Source organism: Chamaea fasciata, unplaced genomic scaffold (genome assembly GCF_029207755.1).
Source record: "Chamaea fasciata isolate MVZ Bird 193981 ecotype frontalis unplaced genomic scaffold, bChaFas1.0.hap1 SCAF_16, whole genome shotgun sequence".
Taxonomy (NCBI): domain Eukaryota; kingdom Metazoa; phylum Chordata; class Aves; order Passeriformes; family Sylviidae; genus Chamaea; species Chamaea fasciata.
This window is the reverse complement of record NW_027094101.1, coordinates 8,289,507-8,304,497: the sequence shown is the minus strand read 5'-3', so window position 1 is coordinate 8,304,497 and position 14,991 is coordinate 8,289,507. Positions and strand designations below refer to the sequence as shown.

Here is a 14,991-nt window from a genome sequence, read left to right as displayed (position 1 = left end):
TGTGCTTGGAAACCAAGATGCTTAAAGGAAAGCTCTTTTGTTGCACAACAGAAGAGAGGTTAGGAGTGGGGAAAGCTTTTCAGTCATTTGCAAAGTCTAAGTGAGAAGAAAAACATGCTCAAATCCTTGAGTATTCTTCCAAATTGTTAACATAATATCACCATAGAGGAGCACTAAATGAGAAGAGCGTCAGATGGCTAAAAATGCTTATTTTTAATCACCAACTTACTTTGAAATGAGATAAAATGCACCAATAGATACAATTCTGGTATTGATTTAAAATTAACATAGTCCTCTTCTGCAATAAAAATAGGATTACTACAGAAACATTGAAAGAAAACACAGGATTAATGGACAGAGAACAAAGAATTTCCTTGCCATTTCATGGGATGAAAAAACCCTCTCAGCTGGCAGTGCTGTGGTAATTAGAAGTGGTGCAGTTCCCGTGCAGTACAGCAGATAGTGCTCCAAGGGCTCTTTAGCATCCTGCAGCAGGAGGGGGTGTGGTCCAGTTGCTATGTTACCGAGGAGAACGGGCACCACACCAGCTTGAACTGCACCCGGAGCTGAAGGCACGGACACAGAGCACTCCTAAATTTTTTTGTTTTCCTGTATCTAAAGCAACATCGACCTGCTTCCAACAGTTTCCTATTCCTTCTGTTTACTCACAGGACAAAGTTTCTCATTATATTACAGTGACTTCTACTGGGCAGAATCTTGTTGCAATTATTTGCTCGATTTTCATGCTGGGAGGCAATAAGTGTGTGCACAACATTAGCAGAGTGTTAAATAGTTAATTTGTTGGAGCAGCTTGAAATACTGTGTGATGCTTCAGCTTGGTCCACAATCCCATTTCAATTCCCAATCTGTGTCTCTGCAAACAATGTCACAACAGGAGGGGGATCGTGCTGTGCAAGTGGAGAAACGTTTTGGTACCTCTTGCTTACCTCTCCCCTCGTTTTCTGCCATTTAAAATTGACTGGGTTTATTTAAATCACAGGCTGTGCTCACAGGAGGCTGGAAGGCTCCCTGACATGCAGGGTATTTTGAGAAGCAGAAGAGTCTCTCCCTGTTTTTCCCTCTGGTTAGCACCAGATTTCAAAGCCAGCCTGTTCAGCACAGAAAAGCTAGAGGAAAACCAGTACTATATCTAGAGATTCCCCCTAGCACTTTTTGGTGTCTAATAGAACAGTCACAAAAGCAAACACAAAGGCAGCTTTTTGGAATCATTTATTAAGCATCATTTATTACATGCCTGTGGCTGGACCGTCTTTTCCTGTGACCACAAGAATCAAATCTTCCTCAAAGTTGCCACCAGGAGAGAGTTACAGGCATCAAACTCAGAAGGCTCTTGGTTTACTCTGCTTGCTTGGTCTTTGGTGTCAATTTTTCATAGATCTAAACGGAGTGATTCATGTGCTGGGACTTCACTTGAATGAACCAAGACAAAGCAACCTGCAAAACAGACAAGGCTGAAATGTGAATACTCCAAACCCCAATAAAATCAGAAAATGGTGATTTGTAGCAAAACATGAGAACTTACTCAGTTGAAAAGGGAAAAAGGAAAGGAGCACACATCAATCTTATCCTTGTGGGAGCCATGACTGCAGCTGGTGTGCAGTCTCTTAAACTGGTGTTTGAAATGAAACAGGTATGAGGAACTACAGCTCAGGTACTGCATAAGTAATTGCAGCACACTGATGATGTAGGTAAACTAAAAAGCTCACATAACTCAGAACAACACATCCTCTTGTGCTTAACTTTTATGGGAAATAATGAGTTTTGTTGGAAAGAAAAATAGCTAAATATTAAAGCCTGTACAGCACTCTGGTCAACAACATATTGAGAATGTAAAAGCTTTGTGCCTGCCACACCTATTCCCTCCCCTTTAATAAAGCCTGGCAAGGTTTTGCTGGAACAGTCAAGCATTGCAACATGTGGGTCATAAATTAATAGAAAAGTAATGTGCCAAAACCTCACATGAAGCAGTCCATTTGTGCTAGAGAACCAACAGTGGTCTCCACCAGGCTCTAATCAGAGCACAGTGTCAGAGTCTAAGGATTGCCAGCAGGCTCCAACCTTGATTAATAAAAAAGCTCTGCTACTTTGCAAACTTCTGCTGTGCTTCATAGCATTGTCTTTACTTTTGTTTCTTATGAGTTGTTTCTGAAACGAGCAAGGGCAACCTGTGAGATACTTAATATATTTTACACATGGGTGTGTGCTGTTGTGGTAAATGTACTTCACAGGAAAGCAGTTTTAGCTCTGAACCTTGCTGATACAATTGTAAATATCGGAATAAATTAATGCTGCTGTCAAGACAAAACTGTCATATATGGTATAATCATAAAAGAAGGAAATATCCTTTAATCACCGTGCATGGAATACCAACACTACTCTCATTCTGCCAAAAGCTGGGCAGGCAGGACATAAGCAAAGGCAAGAAATCTACTTTTGCAATGCCTTGAGCATAGGGAAAACCATATGGGAAATTCTTTGTACATTTGGTCTCAAGACTGAGTACTGGCTGTCTTACCTTTGTCAGCTTCAGTTCTTCCATCTTCTTCCAGGAACAGGTTCTGTTTTTCCAATGCTCAAAGCAATAGATCTGCAACACTAGGCACCAACGGTTGTTGGGATGCAGGGAGATCCAGAACACTGGTTCTGCCAGTCCACCCACGCAGGGGAGATGAAAAATCCAACACAAGATAAGGAAATTCCACTTCTCCATGAAATGCAACTCTACAGCTATTAGAGGTGGGGAAGCAGGGAAATGAGAGGACCACACATGAATAGAAAATACAGAAAACCCAGTCCTGCCCTCATGAAGGAGGTTGTTTGCCTCTAAACCCAGGCTTCGGGCTGGGCCTCGAAAGAGAGCAAACAAACCAGTCTGAACAAATGTTCCCATGCAGAAAGTTGGGATTTAATGGAATGAAGGTTCTGGAAGGAAGAGCAGCAGTCACTGGACAACGCACCTTGGTGAGACAACCAGGAGATCATTCAGATGCACCAAAGCACAGCCAGCCTGTGATCCTTTCTAGATGAAGCACAGGCTGGCAACACCTTAGAGCAAGCTTTGTCCCCTACCCCCAGTCCCCCATCTGGTGTTGATGCTTCCCTGCAGCTCCATCAGACGGTGTCACAAGTCAGTACAAGCTGAGGAAGAGCTCACTGAAATATTTAAAGACAGTTCAACATCACACTTGGAAACAAACTGTGTAGCAGGGCAGTGAAGATTCCTAGAATAATTTTGCGTCTTCATCCTATGTTCATCCAACAGGAACGGGCAACAACATTTAAGAGCATCTTTGTTAAAGTATTTCAAGAGAGGAATGCCCTAGCACCTAAAACTACACTCAAATTTTCTCTCAGCTCTCAAGTTTCAGGTGTAGAACAAATCACACACGACCTGAATGGAGCTGCCACAAACACTGGCCCAGTCAGACCCAGAGCTTCCATTCCACCTGCGTGCCAGGAGCAGCAGTTTTGCTAATGGGGTTAGTGACAGCAATTATTCTCCAAAGCTAATTCCTTTTGAAATGTTAATATAAAAATACTCATTTCAGAAAGCAGCAGTATACAGATATGTAAAATTACAAGTCTACACAGGAAAATTCATCACACTCTGTGACACCGATGATCGTATGAGTGATCAAAAAACCCCAATCATGCAGTTTTGGTGAATTTATTCCCCAGCACTTCAGCTAAGCTGAAGTCCTTTCAGTCCCTTTCTCAGGGACTGACACCCACAGCAACTACAGAAGCAGGAACACTGTGTCAAATGAATTAGAACCTTTTCTTTAGAAATTTTTATAGAGTATTTTTTACAAACTTACCAATAACATTTGGGTATTAAATCGTTTTGACAACTGTTTAAGAAAAAGCTGAAGAAACTTTTGCCAAAGCCAAATTAAAGGAAGAAACTTCAACCACGTGATCTTAAAAAGTAACTGAACAATTCAACTACCTCCAGCAAACACAGAACATGCAATCTACCCTGAAAGGAAAGAATCATCTTGGGAGGGAGAAGAGGAAGAAGAAAATATGTGATTCATTGATTCACACTGGTTCATCTGTAGGTCTTTTCTTCAACAGAGTAGTTTTGACAGCAACACCAAGCAAGGGATCACACGACAAATCAAAGAAGTGAAGATGAACACACAGGGCAATAATCTTCCCTTGGTGGGTTACTGCTGAACCAGGTGAAAACACGCTCATGCTCCCTCTTTTTTATTTTTCTGACTTGACTCCTCCAGCTATTCAGGGCTGCCAGGTCAGTCCTGCTCAGTTTGAAGGACCGTAAATGCCTTTGGAAACAAACCACCTTCCCTGAGCTGTAACACCAGCACCACCCACCTCCCACCCCCTGAGCTGCTCCATCACCAACAGGCACAACCTGGAGAGCTTCACTCACTCTTCTGCTCTACCCAACTTCTAAGCTAAGCCTTTTAAACCACAAGTCAGAATAGAGCAATACATCTTAATTTAGAAAATGAGATCTTCAATACATTTTTCCTATTTTTTTCTATTTTTTTCTATATATTCCTAATTTTTTCTATATATGTTATATTCTATACATGAACATTTCACTGTACCACTCCATTATCTAAAAATATCAGATATATGCGTGTGCACATCAAGATTCATAGGCCATGTTGAATCCTGCAGTTTTGGAAGGCTGAGAGGATGACAGAGGACATTGTATTTAGATAATACTGTTATAAAAATTTGGATTTTTTTTCCTGTTTTAACTATAAGTAAGTATTTTATTTGTCACTGACAGGAATCTGAAACCAGCCCCTTCATCTAAAAGCCCTGATAATACAGAAGACACTGAGTCTAGAAGCAGTCAGCATAAGACTATGAAGAATAAGTCCGGTAAAATTTATTTTCCTGAGAGAAAATATATTATAGGACTATTTTAGATACATTGTATTGTGCACTGCACCAAAACCTACAAGTTTAGCCACCCCTACACAGCAGAAAGGCAAATGAATCAGAAAAGGCCTTCTGGAATGGAAAAGAAAAAAAAAAAAGAAAAAAAAAAAGCCATAATAGGAAAAAGAAATATCTGAATTTTAAATGAAATCCCATCTTTAACTTTCCCATTTCCAGCTAGGAATTTTGGATCATTGCATTTTTTCCATTGCTATTGAAGTAACAGATTGCTCAATAGCAAAAAATTTGCTTATGTGTACAAAAGGAAACTGTCCATGAGTTTGTTTCCAGTTGAGAACCTTGGAGTTGAACTACAGAAGCTGCTACACTGGAGGGAAGAAGAATATGCCATGAGTGGCACACGTATTGCAAAATCATTAACTGTGGAGAGAAGACAATATAGTCATTATTCCTCCTTGGATGTATCAGCAGCACCAGAAGACAAGGACTATTTATAAGGCTGAATCATCAAACCCCAAAGTTCTCAGTCTTGGTGTGTCACTGCTGTACAGAATTGGTGGAATTCATCCTCATTACTGACCTGTTTCACTGTTAACACAGCTCTACCCTGAGGCTAAACCAGCTTAGTCAGTCCACTTAGAGGAGTGATCCAGACACAATTCACTCTCTACCTGAGCAACTGACAACCCAAACCCTAAAGGGGAATGTGTCCCACACACTGAATGCAGGCTGGCACCTCAACCACGTGCTCTGGCATCTACTTACTTTTCCTAAGGTACTTGTTCCTGACCAAAGGTGGTTTTGTTTTTCTAAATGAGAATTAAATTCCCACCTTCCAGATTTTAAGTGGTTCAAAATAAACAAAACAACACAGCTGTTCATATTTCCCTATCTGTAAGAAAAATCTCACCTTACGTGTTTTGACTTAAATCCAACATTTAACAGCATGTTCAAGTACTTTATTCAGGCTCACAGGGCAACTTCAAGTCTTTTTTTTTGGATAATTTCTGGCATATTTGTGTGCAACTGGGCAATTCTGGAGTGACCTCAGCATTCCGAGGAGACTTTCCAGATTTATTCTTTATGTCGTGTTAGAATTACCATTCAAAAGTCAATGTTTTTATTCGTTTTCTCCCTTAAAATATCCATAAACCCATGAAAAGTTACCAAATGGCAATAACCCACCCACATTACACTGCCAGGATAGATGCACAGTGAGATTTGCAGCAGCTCAGCAGCAGAGATTAATGTATTTTCTAGCACATCTATGAAGAGGACCTAGTTCATCCACACCACATGGAAACAACAGCACTTACTGAGACACCAGTAATATTTTTCCAGCATTTAGTTTGCCCCCACTCCTTTTAGTTAACAGGGAATTGAGTGCATTCACTATTTTTATTTAATAGCTTCAGTGATATCACATAATACGCACTTAGAGAAGGGATGAACCACATCAGGACAGTGCAGATGTAATTGGAAGACAAAACAATAACTCAGGAGAAACTTGTTAAAGGGGAGAAACTATCTGAAATCAATTAAATTCAATAAAAAACACTGTGAAGTAGGAAACAAGGAAAAATCAAGTGAACAAACATAAAATAAAGAGCAATGACTACAGTAACTCAGCCTCTACAACTTAATCTTGAGCTGTAGCTCTTCTACAAACAGAATTTTGGAACTCAACAGGAATATGAGAAGGCCTGGAGGTCGTTCTGCTCTAGTGACAGGTAAACCTCAGCTGCATGATGTCTGGAATTGAGCACGCATTTTAAAAAGAAACTATGCAAAGTCAAGAACATGAGTAAAAAATGGTATGGAATTAATATTGGAGACGAGAGAAACAACTGAAGAATCCACTGGTTGAGTTAATTAATTAAAACCAGATAGTGCTGGTAGAGGAACAGCCAGGCTGACAATTTTCAAGTATGTTACAGGCCACTACAATGAGGACTGTAATTAACTCTTGTGACCTACCAAAGCTATAATAAAAAAAAAGACTGAGCTCACAAAAAGTAAAATTTAATTAGATATTAAAAATAATTGTCTCAGTTAGAAAACATGGCAATGAGGGAGTTTGGGACTCTGAGTTGTTGGAGTGGTTCCAAAGGCAGCTCTGTCAGCTCAGTGCACCTGACTCAGGAGAGGTGTTTGATGCCGTTCCCCGATTCTCATCCTGAGGCTGCTCAGCCATTCAGACTGATACCACAGCCTGGCACAGAGCACACGGACCAGCTCTGGCAGGAAGGGGAAGGTGAGGGCATTTCCACATGACAGTTCAGCCCACCTGATGCCAACTGGAAAAGTGGTGTCACAGAAAGGATGAACTCGTCCCCTGTACACAGCAATGAGTCTCTGACCTCTGAGCAGCTTCACCCAGCTCACAGCCAGGACACACAGACAGTGCCAGCACAAGAGAGGGATGTAGGACCTGGCAGTGCCTCCCAAAACCAGCCACTCCTCATCACCTCCCCTGTAACAAACTCCCAGTGCAGGCAGGTGTCTGAAAGCCACAGGCTGAGCAGTGAACAGCCCTCATCCCTGGATCCTTACTTGACCTCACAGCTCTGGAAACCAGAATTACCTGCCCTGCTGCCACTCAGGCAAGGATGGAGAACAGGTAACAGCTGCTGCTGGAATGAGGGCTGCTAACTCTCCTCAATGTTATTTTTAGACTACATAGGTAATCTGTGCATGGGTTTTGCATTTGTGGCTCAATGCATCATTCTCTCCATTTAGTAACGCAAAAAAAAAAGAGTCACAGGATAACGCAAAGAGATTGCCTGGGTCTGGTATTTCGGTTCATTACCTTTGTGTCACACATGCTACTGTGTGTCAAGGAAAAATTAAGTTTGCAGCTATCAAGAAGGTTTAGAATCAATTCTGGAAGAGCTCAATGGAGCTCCTGTATCATGCTGCACCTTCAATTAAAATCAATTGCATAACATTGACACAAGACTGGACGCAGGGTTCAGCATAGGAGATGTGTTTGTGGCTTATTTAAACAAAGAATTTCTAGCAGTGACATAGAAATAAGCAGCAACAAATGAAGATGAGATTCAAGAAGGTTGCCCTTTGCCAGATTTAGGAGGAAAATAACATCTCTAAGCAATGACTACCAAAGATGGCTTTACTACACATCCTTCCCAAGAGCAACAGCTTGGCCTTTCCACACATCCTACTCGGCCACATATTGTTGGAAGAACCTAAGGGCAAGTGACATCGTTGGAGCAAACACATCAAACAAGTTACCAAGAGTATGATCCAACACAAAGTGTATCATTTTATATTATTATTGCACAGATGAAACCTCTGAGCCAGAAACGACTCCTGAGCATGCACAGTGTGCCAGACACACAAAGTACTTTCTATACTCTACTTCCAACATGTATATCTTTGAGCCAATTCCCAAACTGATGATGCCAAAACAGGAGCCTTTCCACTGCCCAGACGAGTTCCCATTCCCTGCCTTAGGGCACACTCCCTGTGATTTCATTTCCTGGGGCTGCTGTGTGTGTTCAGCAGCATGCAAGCACCGTGCTCCTGATTCTCTGGAGGGGTACTGATCAGTTAGGATTGTTTTTATTCCCATTTCTCCAGGCTTAGAGCACTTGACACAAGGCAAGTGATCTCCTTGGACAGTGTGGGCTGTGAGGTTACAGCCTGTCACTACTTTGCAGTGGCTGTATGCCCAGATTAAGACCAAGCACACAGACAGGGCAGGAGCACTTGATGTCCTTTAAGTTCTCCTCCTTCTGATTTGGTGGCAATTGGCTCCTGCGTGCACACCCTCAGCTTGGTAAAATGAGTCAGCATTCCTAAAATATCTGGCAATACAAACAAACAAACCCCTTAAGGTTCATTTTTCATATAGCCTGTGTAAATAGAGAAGCTGTTTCAAGCAAGACAAGGGACTGCAAGTATCTCATCCCTCTGAATTTAAATTAAGAAATGTGTTTCCAAAAGAAAATAAAGTGTGGGATTTTGACCAAGCCACTGAAAAGTGCACTGAATCTTCCATTAAAATCACAGGAAATAGCTGCAGAAGTTATTGAGATGCCACTGGATCTCTCCCTATACCTCAATGCAGAATTAACAGTACCTGTATTACTCCTGACAAATGTTTCTAGAAATGAATTGTTCTAAAATCTCTTCAGTGATGACATTCTGCAATATTCCCTGATGCCTCTTGTACTCTGAAGTGTTCCAGCCTCATCTTTGTAAACAAAGTAAGTCAGAGTTAAGAACTGGAACAACATTAATATGGAAGATACACATACAATAAAACCTACAGATAAGCTGCCCTAGTGCTAGAGCTTCTGAATTAGAATAAATATAATGCTGCAAACAGCAATAGCTTTACAAAAGCTCCTAAAATGAGGGAGGAGACAACTTGTCCAAGATATTGGGTTAATCACTGGTTTTCTCTCTCTATATGAATTTACTATCTCCCACAGCAAGCTTAAGTTTAAAATATATGTGGGGGAGAGGAAAAGGGGAGTAAAAGGAAAGGATCTCTGCATTGTACAAGAGTAGTTTGAAACTTTTTGGCAAGTCATCTCACAAGATGAGGACCCAGGAGCACCCTGCAAATAGAGGCCTTTTTTTTTTTCCCTTCAAGGCCATGGAAAATGTCCGTTTTTATATCTATAATTTTGTATTTCAGCATTTTTACTGACCATCTGCATTGCGAAATTGTTTTTCTCTCTCAGGTGTCAGGAAGAAACCAACGCAGCATGTTCTCAAACCCAGAAACCTACACAGCCTGTAATCATCCACAGCAATCCATTTCTGTTTGAGTCTCTCAACTGAAACGAAGAAAGCTGAAAAAGGCATTAAGTTCTGCAGCAGAACTTGAAACAAACTTCTCTGAATTCCTGTCCTGGCATATCAAGGCCCACTGAACAAATTTTGCCTGTTGGGCTTCAACCTGATCCAATCTCTGACAGGATCTCTGAGCATTGAGCGAACACTGGGGAATATACACACAAGAAAACATCTTTCATGTATGTCACTGGAAATAACCACATGATCAAATCTATTACTAAATAGCAAAGCATTATCTGATCCCTGTAAAATAGGAAGATCAGTTGGCTGGAGGAGAAAAACACAATCATAAAATCCTGGAATGGTTTAGGTCGGAAGGGAGCTTAAAGCTCTCTTCATTCCAACCCCCTGCCATGGGCAGGGATACTTTCCACTAGGGATGTGGAAGCCCACAAGAGCTTCAGAAACAAAAAAGCACCTATTCCTGAAAAGCAGAAAGAACAACATGAAATGTCATATTTAAGTATATGCACTGCATAAAATGCCTTAGTTTACTATAGAAACCAGAGACCTCTCAGCTGTGGTGCTCATTGTATACTCAGATAAACAAAGCTGAACAAATTTAAAGAAGTTGAAGAAAGCTAGGGAGAAACCCTCAAAACAACCAGGAGCTGCCCTGTCTCACAGACCTTATAAAGTTCAAGACACTGAAGTCCTAAGAACCAGAGCATGAAAATAATAACTATTCTCATAATTGCTGGAAGGTCAGGGAGAATAGAAGACATCCAGCATCAAAGAAGTAACAGTAGCAGGCAAAGAGCAGGAATTATGTTTGTGAAAATGCCTGAATGATGGATCCAGAGCTTTATGACACTGGCCTTTAAATGCCAGTTAAGCTGTAGACCCTTCAAGGTGTTTTCCTCTGGCAAAACAAAGTCTTTACACAAAACAAAACACTTCAAAAGGTGGCACAGAATAAAATATTCTCTTTGCCCTCCCCCAAAGCAGCCCAAGTTAAAAGCTCGGCGAGCTCTTGCGTGCTCTGCACAGAGCACAAGCCTTGCAGAGAGAGCCCTGTGCAGATGGCACCCATAAAGAACAAGAGGTACTCCCACCAAACTGACAAAATAAAATTCACACCCGCAGCCGTCCTTTCCCCCCAATATCACACCATATGCTGCCTACAAGTTTTTACCCTTCCTCCAAACAGATTTCACAAATTAATAACTTAAGGAGCAGGCTAAGCGCCAATGAAATTAAATGCATCCAAATATATTAATATGCACAAATTATTGTTGATGAACTGGCACAGAGCTCGTCCAACAATCCACAACACACAAACCACGCCACATGCTGTTTATGCATACTCCTGCTTTCAGTATATACTGTATCTACCTTCTGGCCACACAAAGCCAACTCTGGAAGCAGATAGGAAAGACCAGAATGGAAGGTCAGAGTAAATATAATCCAAAAGCGATCCACAAAAGAACAAAACTGAGATGGGGATGATTGGCCTTGTTAAAAGTGCCACGCTTGCTGTGCTGACACCAAGTTAATCAGGTGAAAATACAGTGGTAAATCAAGGTTTATTTCAGATTGTTGGCCAGAGATATCTATGGATGTCTCATCCCTGGAAGTGTCCAAGGCCAGGCTGGACAGGGCTTGGCACAAGCTGGTCTAGTAGAATGTGTCTCTGCCCATGGCAGGGGGTGGAACTGGATGAGCTTTAAAAACCCTTCCAACCCAACCCATCCTGTGATTCTATGATTTTTGAAACATAAGACAACGAACCTTCTCATGCTAAGAACACATCTCTGCCCATGACAAGACAACAGGCACCTGTCTATAACCACTGCAGCTCCATGGGCTAATTCTCAGCTTCCTTATCTCTAACAACAGATACGTCATTGAAATAAGGTATCTTGTTCAGAGGGCCATAATCAGATTCTGGCTAAGTATTGCTGTCGGGTTTTCCGTGGTAAAAAAATTCAGATTCCCATAAAACCCCATTGAAACAGATGACAAAGTCACTGACACCAACTGCATTTTTCATTGAAAGGCTGTTGTTTTGACTGCATACTGAAGTTATATTATGACTTAGTGAAGAAAATACAGCACAGGAAAAAAATTAACTACCATTACAGAAAGTGGTAAGGCAAATAATTGAGTCAGTAAACATTTTACACTTGAAATCAGCATCTGTGAGGGGAAAACAAAAAAAAAAAAGGGGGGGGGGCTTTTGGTGCCTTTATCCAACCAGATTTTAGTGATGAAGTTTCACCTGAAGAAGTACAGGGCACAGTTTAGGAAAATCAAATTGAAACAGTGTCTGTAAACTAAAAATAACGTGTCTGGATCAGTAACAACCATGATCTACTTCTAAAAAGTCCAGAGCAGGAAAATCAGGTTTGAGTTAGAAGTTTGGAATGTGATCCAAGCCCTGGATCAAGAACCTTGTCTTCTAAGGAATTTCCCATTGTGCAAACACACACAGGATATCTTCCTTTGCCTCCAATCCCCAAGAGCCACCTAGAGTTACAGAATTAAAGTATTTTCTATGCAAGTAATAGGAATGGCAATTTTCCAGGACAGGATAACTGAGAAATTCAAGCTCAACTGCAATCTGCTGATTTCACATACAAGTAGTTTTAACCTTGTACGGTCTGCAGGGATTTTAGCTGATGTGAAATGAAAACATCAACAGGACAGCTCATATACTAAGTTAAATCAACTCCTGATCTTCCTCAAAGAGGGTCTAAAATTCAAACAAATATTGTGGTAACAAGATCAGAACCCCCCTCATTCTTCATTGGAGCTGGCCTGGTGGCAACAAGGCATTCTGAGGAAGTGCTGTTAATCAGCCAGCTCTTCTGATGCTAACTGATATTTGTCTATCAAAAGTTTGCTCACTCCAAGAAGGAAAGTGCTGCAGGGACTTCACGGATAATTCAAATGTTCCTAATCTCACCCAGGAACAATTAAATCACAGATAACTCAACCACCTGCTGTGCAGATAAACCACACACAGGGGCATTACTGCGGTGATGCAAATTGCTTTCTGGCACCAGCTTTGGAAAACCAGGTGACAAGCTTCCAGACAGTCAATATACAAAATGGCAACTGAAGCATCCAATCTGGAATTTCTCCTCACAAAGCCTTTTGCAGAGGAAAGCTTTTATTTTATATTGATAAAGAGCTAAGTTTAGGAAGTCTAACAAGACTTCCTGAAAGTACAGCCCTACAAACCTCAGAAAGTAAATTGCTACTCGTGTTTTAGAATTCTTAAAATATTCGCGTCCCTCTAACTTTTCTTAGAATTCCCTGGGAGCTTTGAGAGGAGAGGACCTTTCTAAATTTATTTTTAGGATCAGCTGCATCAATTTTAGACCTAAGAAATGCATTGCACAACTGGGTCCAGTGGTCAGACATGCTAAGCTCATGACAAAGTAAAACAGGAACAGAAGACTCTCTTATTGATATGAAGATACTATTGATTTTACCAATCCAACCTTTTAAGAAACAATTTTTCATCAAGAAAACCATTTTAATAATGGAGTTATTACAAATAAAGCCAAAGAAGAAACATTCACCTGAGTAGTCTTAAAGGTGGTTTTCCTTTCCTTCATCACACAGCAATCTAAAAGAATTTAAGAACCAGAGATTTCTATTCAGGATGCACTTTGTGCAGTCATAACTTCAAATATCAAAGTACTACTGCTTACAAATCAGCAATTTAAATTTAAAGCCACAACTAAAAATGTGGTGCTGTACCAAACCATATTTTTCATTCCACTTTTCCCCTTGAGCTCCCTTAAGTACCATCCAACGAGAGAAAGCACACCTGAGTGCTGGTACATTCACAGAAAACATCCCAGTACTAATGCAGCCTTCAACACCCCCAAGTTAGAGAGGCAAAAATGCTTCTGGTAGCTTGTCTAGAGAACCAGAAATATTTTCCAGGTCACCGTTCCTCTTCCCTTGCCACCTTCACACAGGAGTTCTGCTGCAATATTTATTTCACTACTGCTGCTCTTTGGCCCATCGGGCTGCTCAGCACTGCAGCTGCAAAACCCAGCTGCTACTCCCAGGCAGTTTTGGTTTTGCCACCTCTCCATCCCATCATTCCTGGTGAAGAGGATTTGCTCAGTCTCCTGGAAAGGTTTGTCTCCCCTCTGCCTTTTTGCAACACTGCTAATGGGAATCCCGGGTGGCTCCTGCTAATTACCCACGTGCATTGGGAGTCTGATTCTTCCTATTGTTAATACACCCATCTTTAGCCACTAAGTCACTTCCTATGCTAATCAGAGAGCAGCTGATCCCAAGCTAATATTTCATATACTCAGGAGAACAGATCTGCTGGGGGTATTAATGACAGCAGAGCAAGATGAGCTTGGAAAATAGTTCCCAAAAGATATTGTATCACTTCTAGTTCAACCCCCAAACAAATAATTTGCTTGTGGATGTGGAGCTTTGTCTCTTCTCTCCCTTGCAGAGGGAAGCCACTTTACAGACAAGAAGAGAATGAAAAAATTAGCTTTTTTTCTTTTACAATGTTGGAATCTAATTAGTTAGCTGCTAAGTCTTATCTAATTTTTGCCTGAAACATCAGTTTCAACCCAAAATCAAGACGAGCATTTCTACGAATATTAAACAGTCCAGGACACTACTCAGTCCTGCTTCTGAGAGCAACACAAAATAACTTGGGATATTTCTATGTTCCCCACAATATGTCATCCCTTCAGCCTGATCTGTGGAAAAAGCTGTGGCAACACAATGAAAAAAATCAGCACGCAAGTGTCTGAGGTAGAAGAAGGTCTGAGAAAGTCTTGAGCTGACACTGCTTCCACAGAGCATGTTTATGGTCTGAGTGGACATGACATTCCTCCTGAATCTCCACCAAAATGTCAAGTCAAGACACCAGAACATGCAATGTCCCACGTAAAATCCACACTGCAAGGATTTCTCATCATGGCTTTTTGCCTGTAAGACAACTCAACCTTTCCACTTGGTTAACAGTGTGTTCCAAGTTACTTTGAAGGTGCTTATGTGCAACATTGGGAACAACCCTGTACATCCCAAAAGACAGGAATCAGCACAGTTTCCACAGCCTGCAGCAGTGCCCAGTGTGAGTTCTCATTTCAAGAGCAATTTGCTCAATGGCAAAATAGATATTCAAGTCAAGTTACCTGCACTATCTTCTTACTAGCTGGAGAAGTACCTAGGAGATGGAAACACACAGCATTTTAAAGAGAACCAAGGAAAATTAATGGATTTCTGTTAAGTTTTTTTCCTCATCTTTCTGAGGATGTGAACAAGAAGTTC

At 41.1% G+C, this 14,991-nt stretch overlaps 1 protein-coding gene across 2 annotated transcripts in view; it reads right to left on the bottom strand.

Annotated features, from left to right (window-relative positions):
- USP22 (ubiquitin specific peptidase 22) overlaps positions 1–14,991 on the bottom strand; it is a 92,772-nt gene that overhangs the window by 25,627 nt on the left and 52,154 nt on the right. The window lies entirely within an intron of this gene.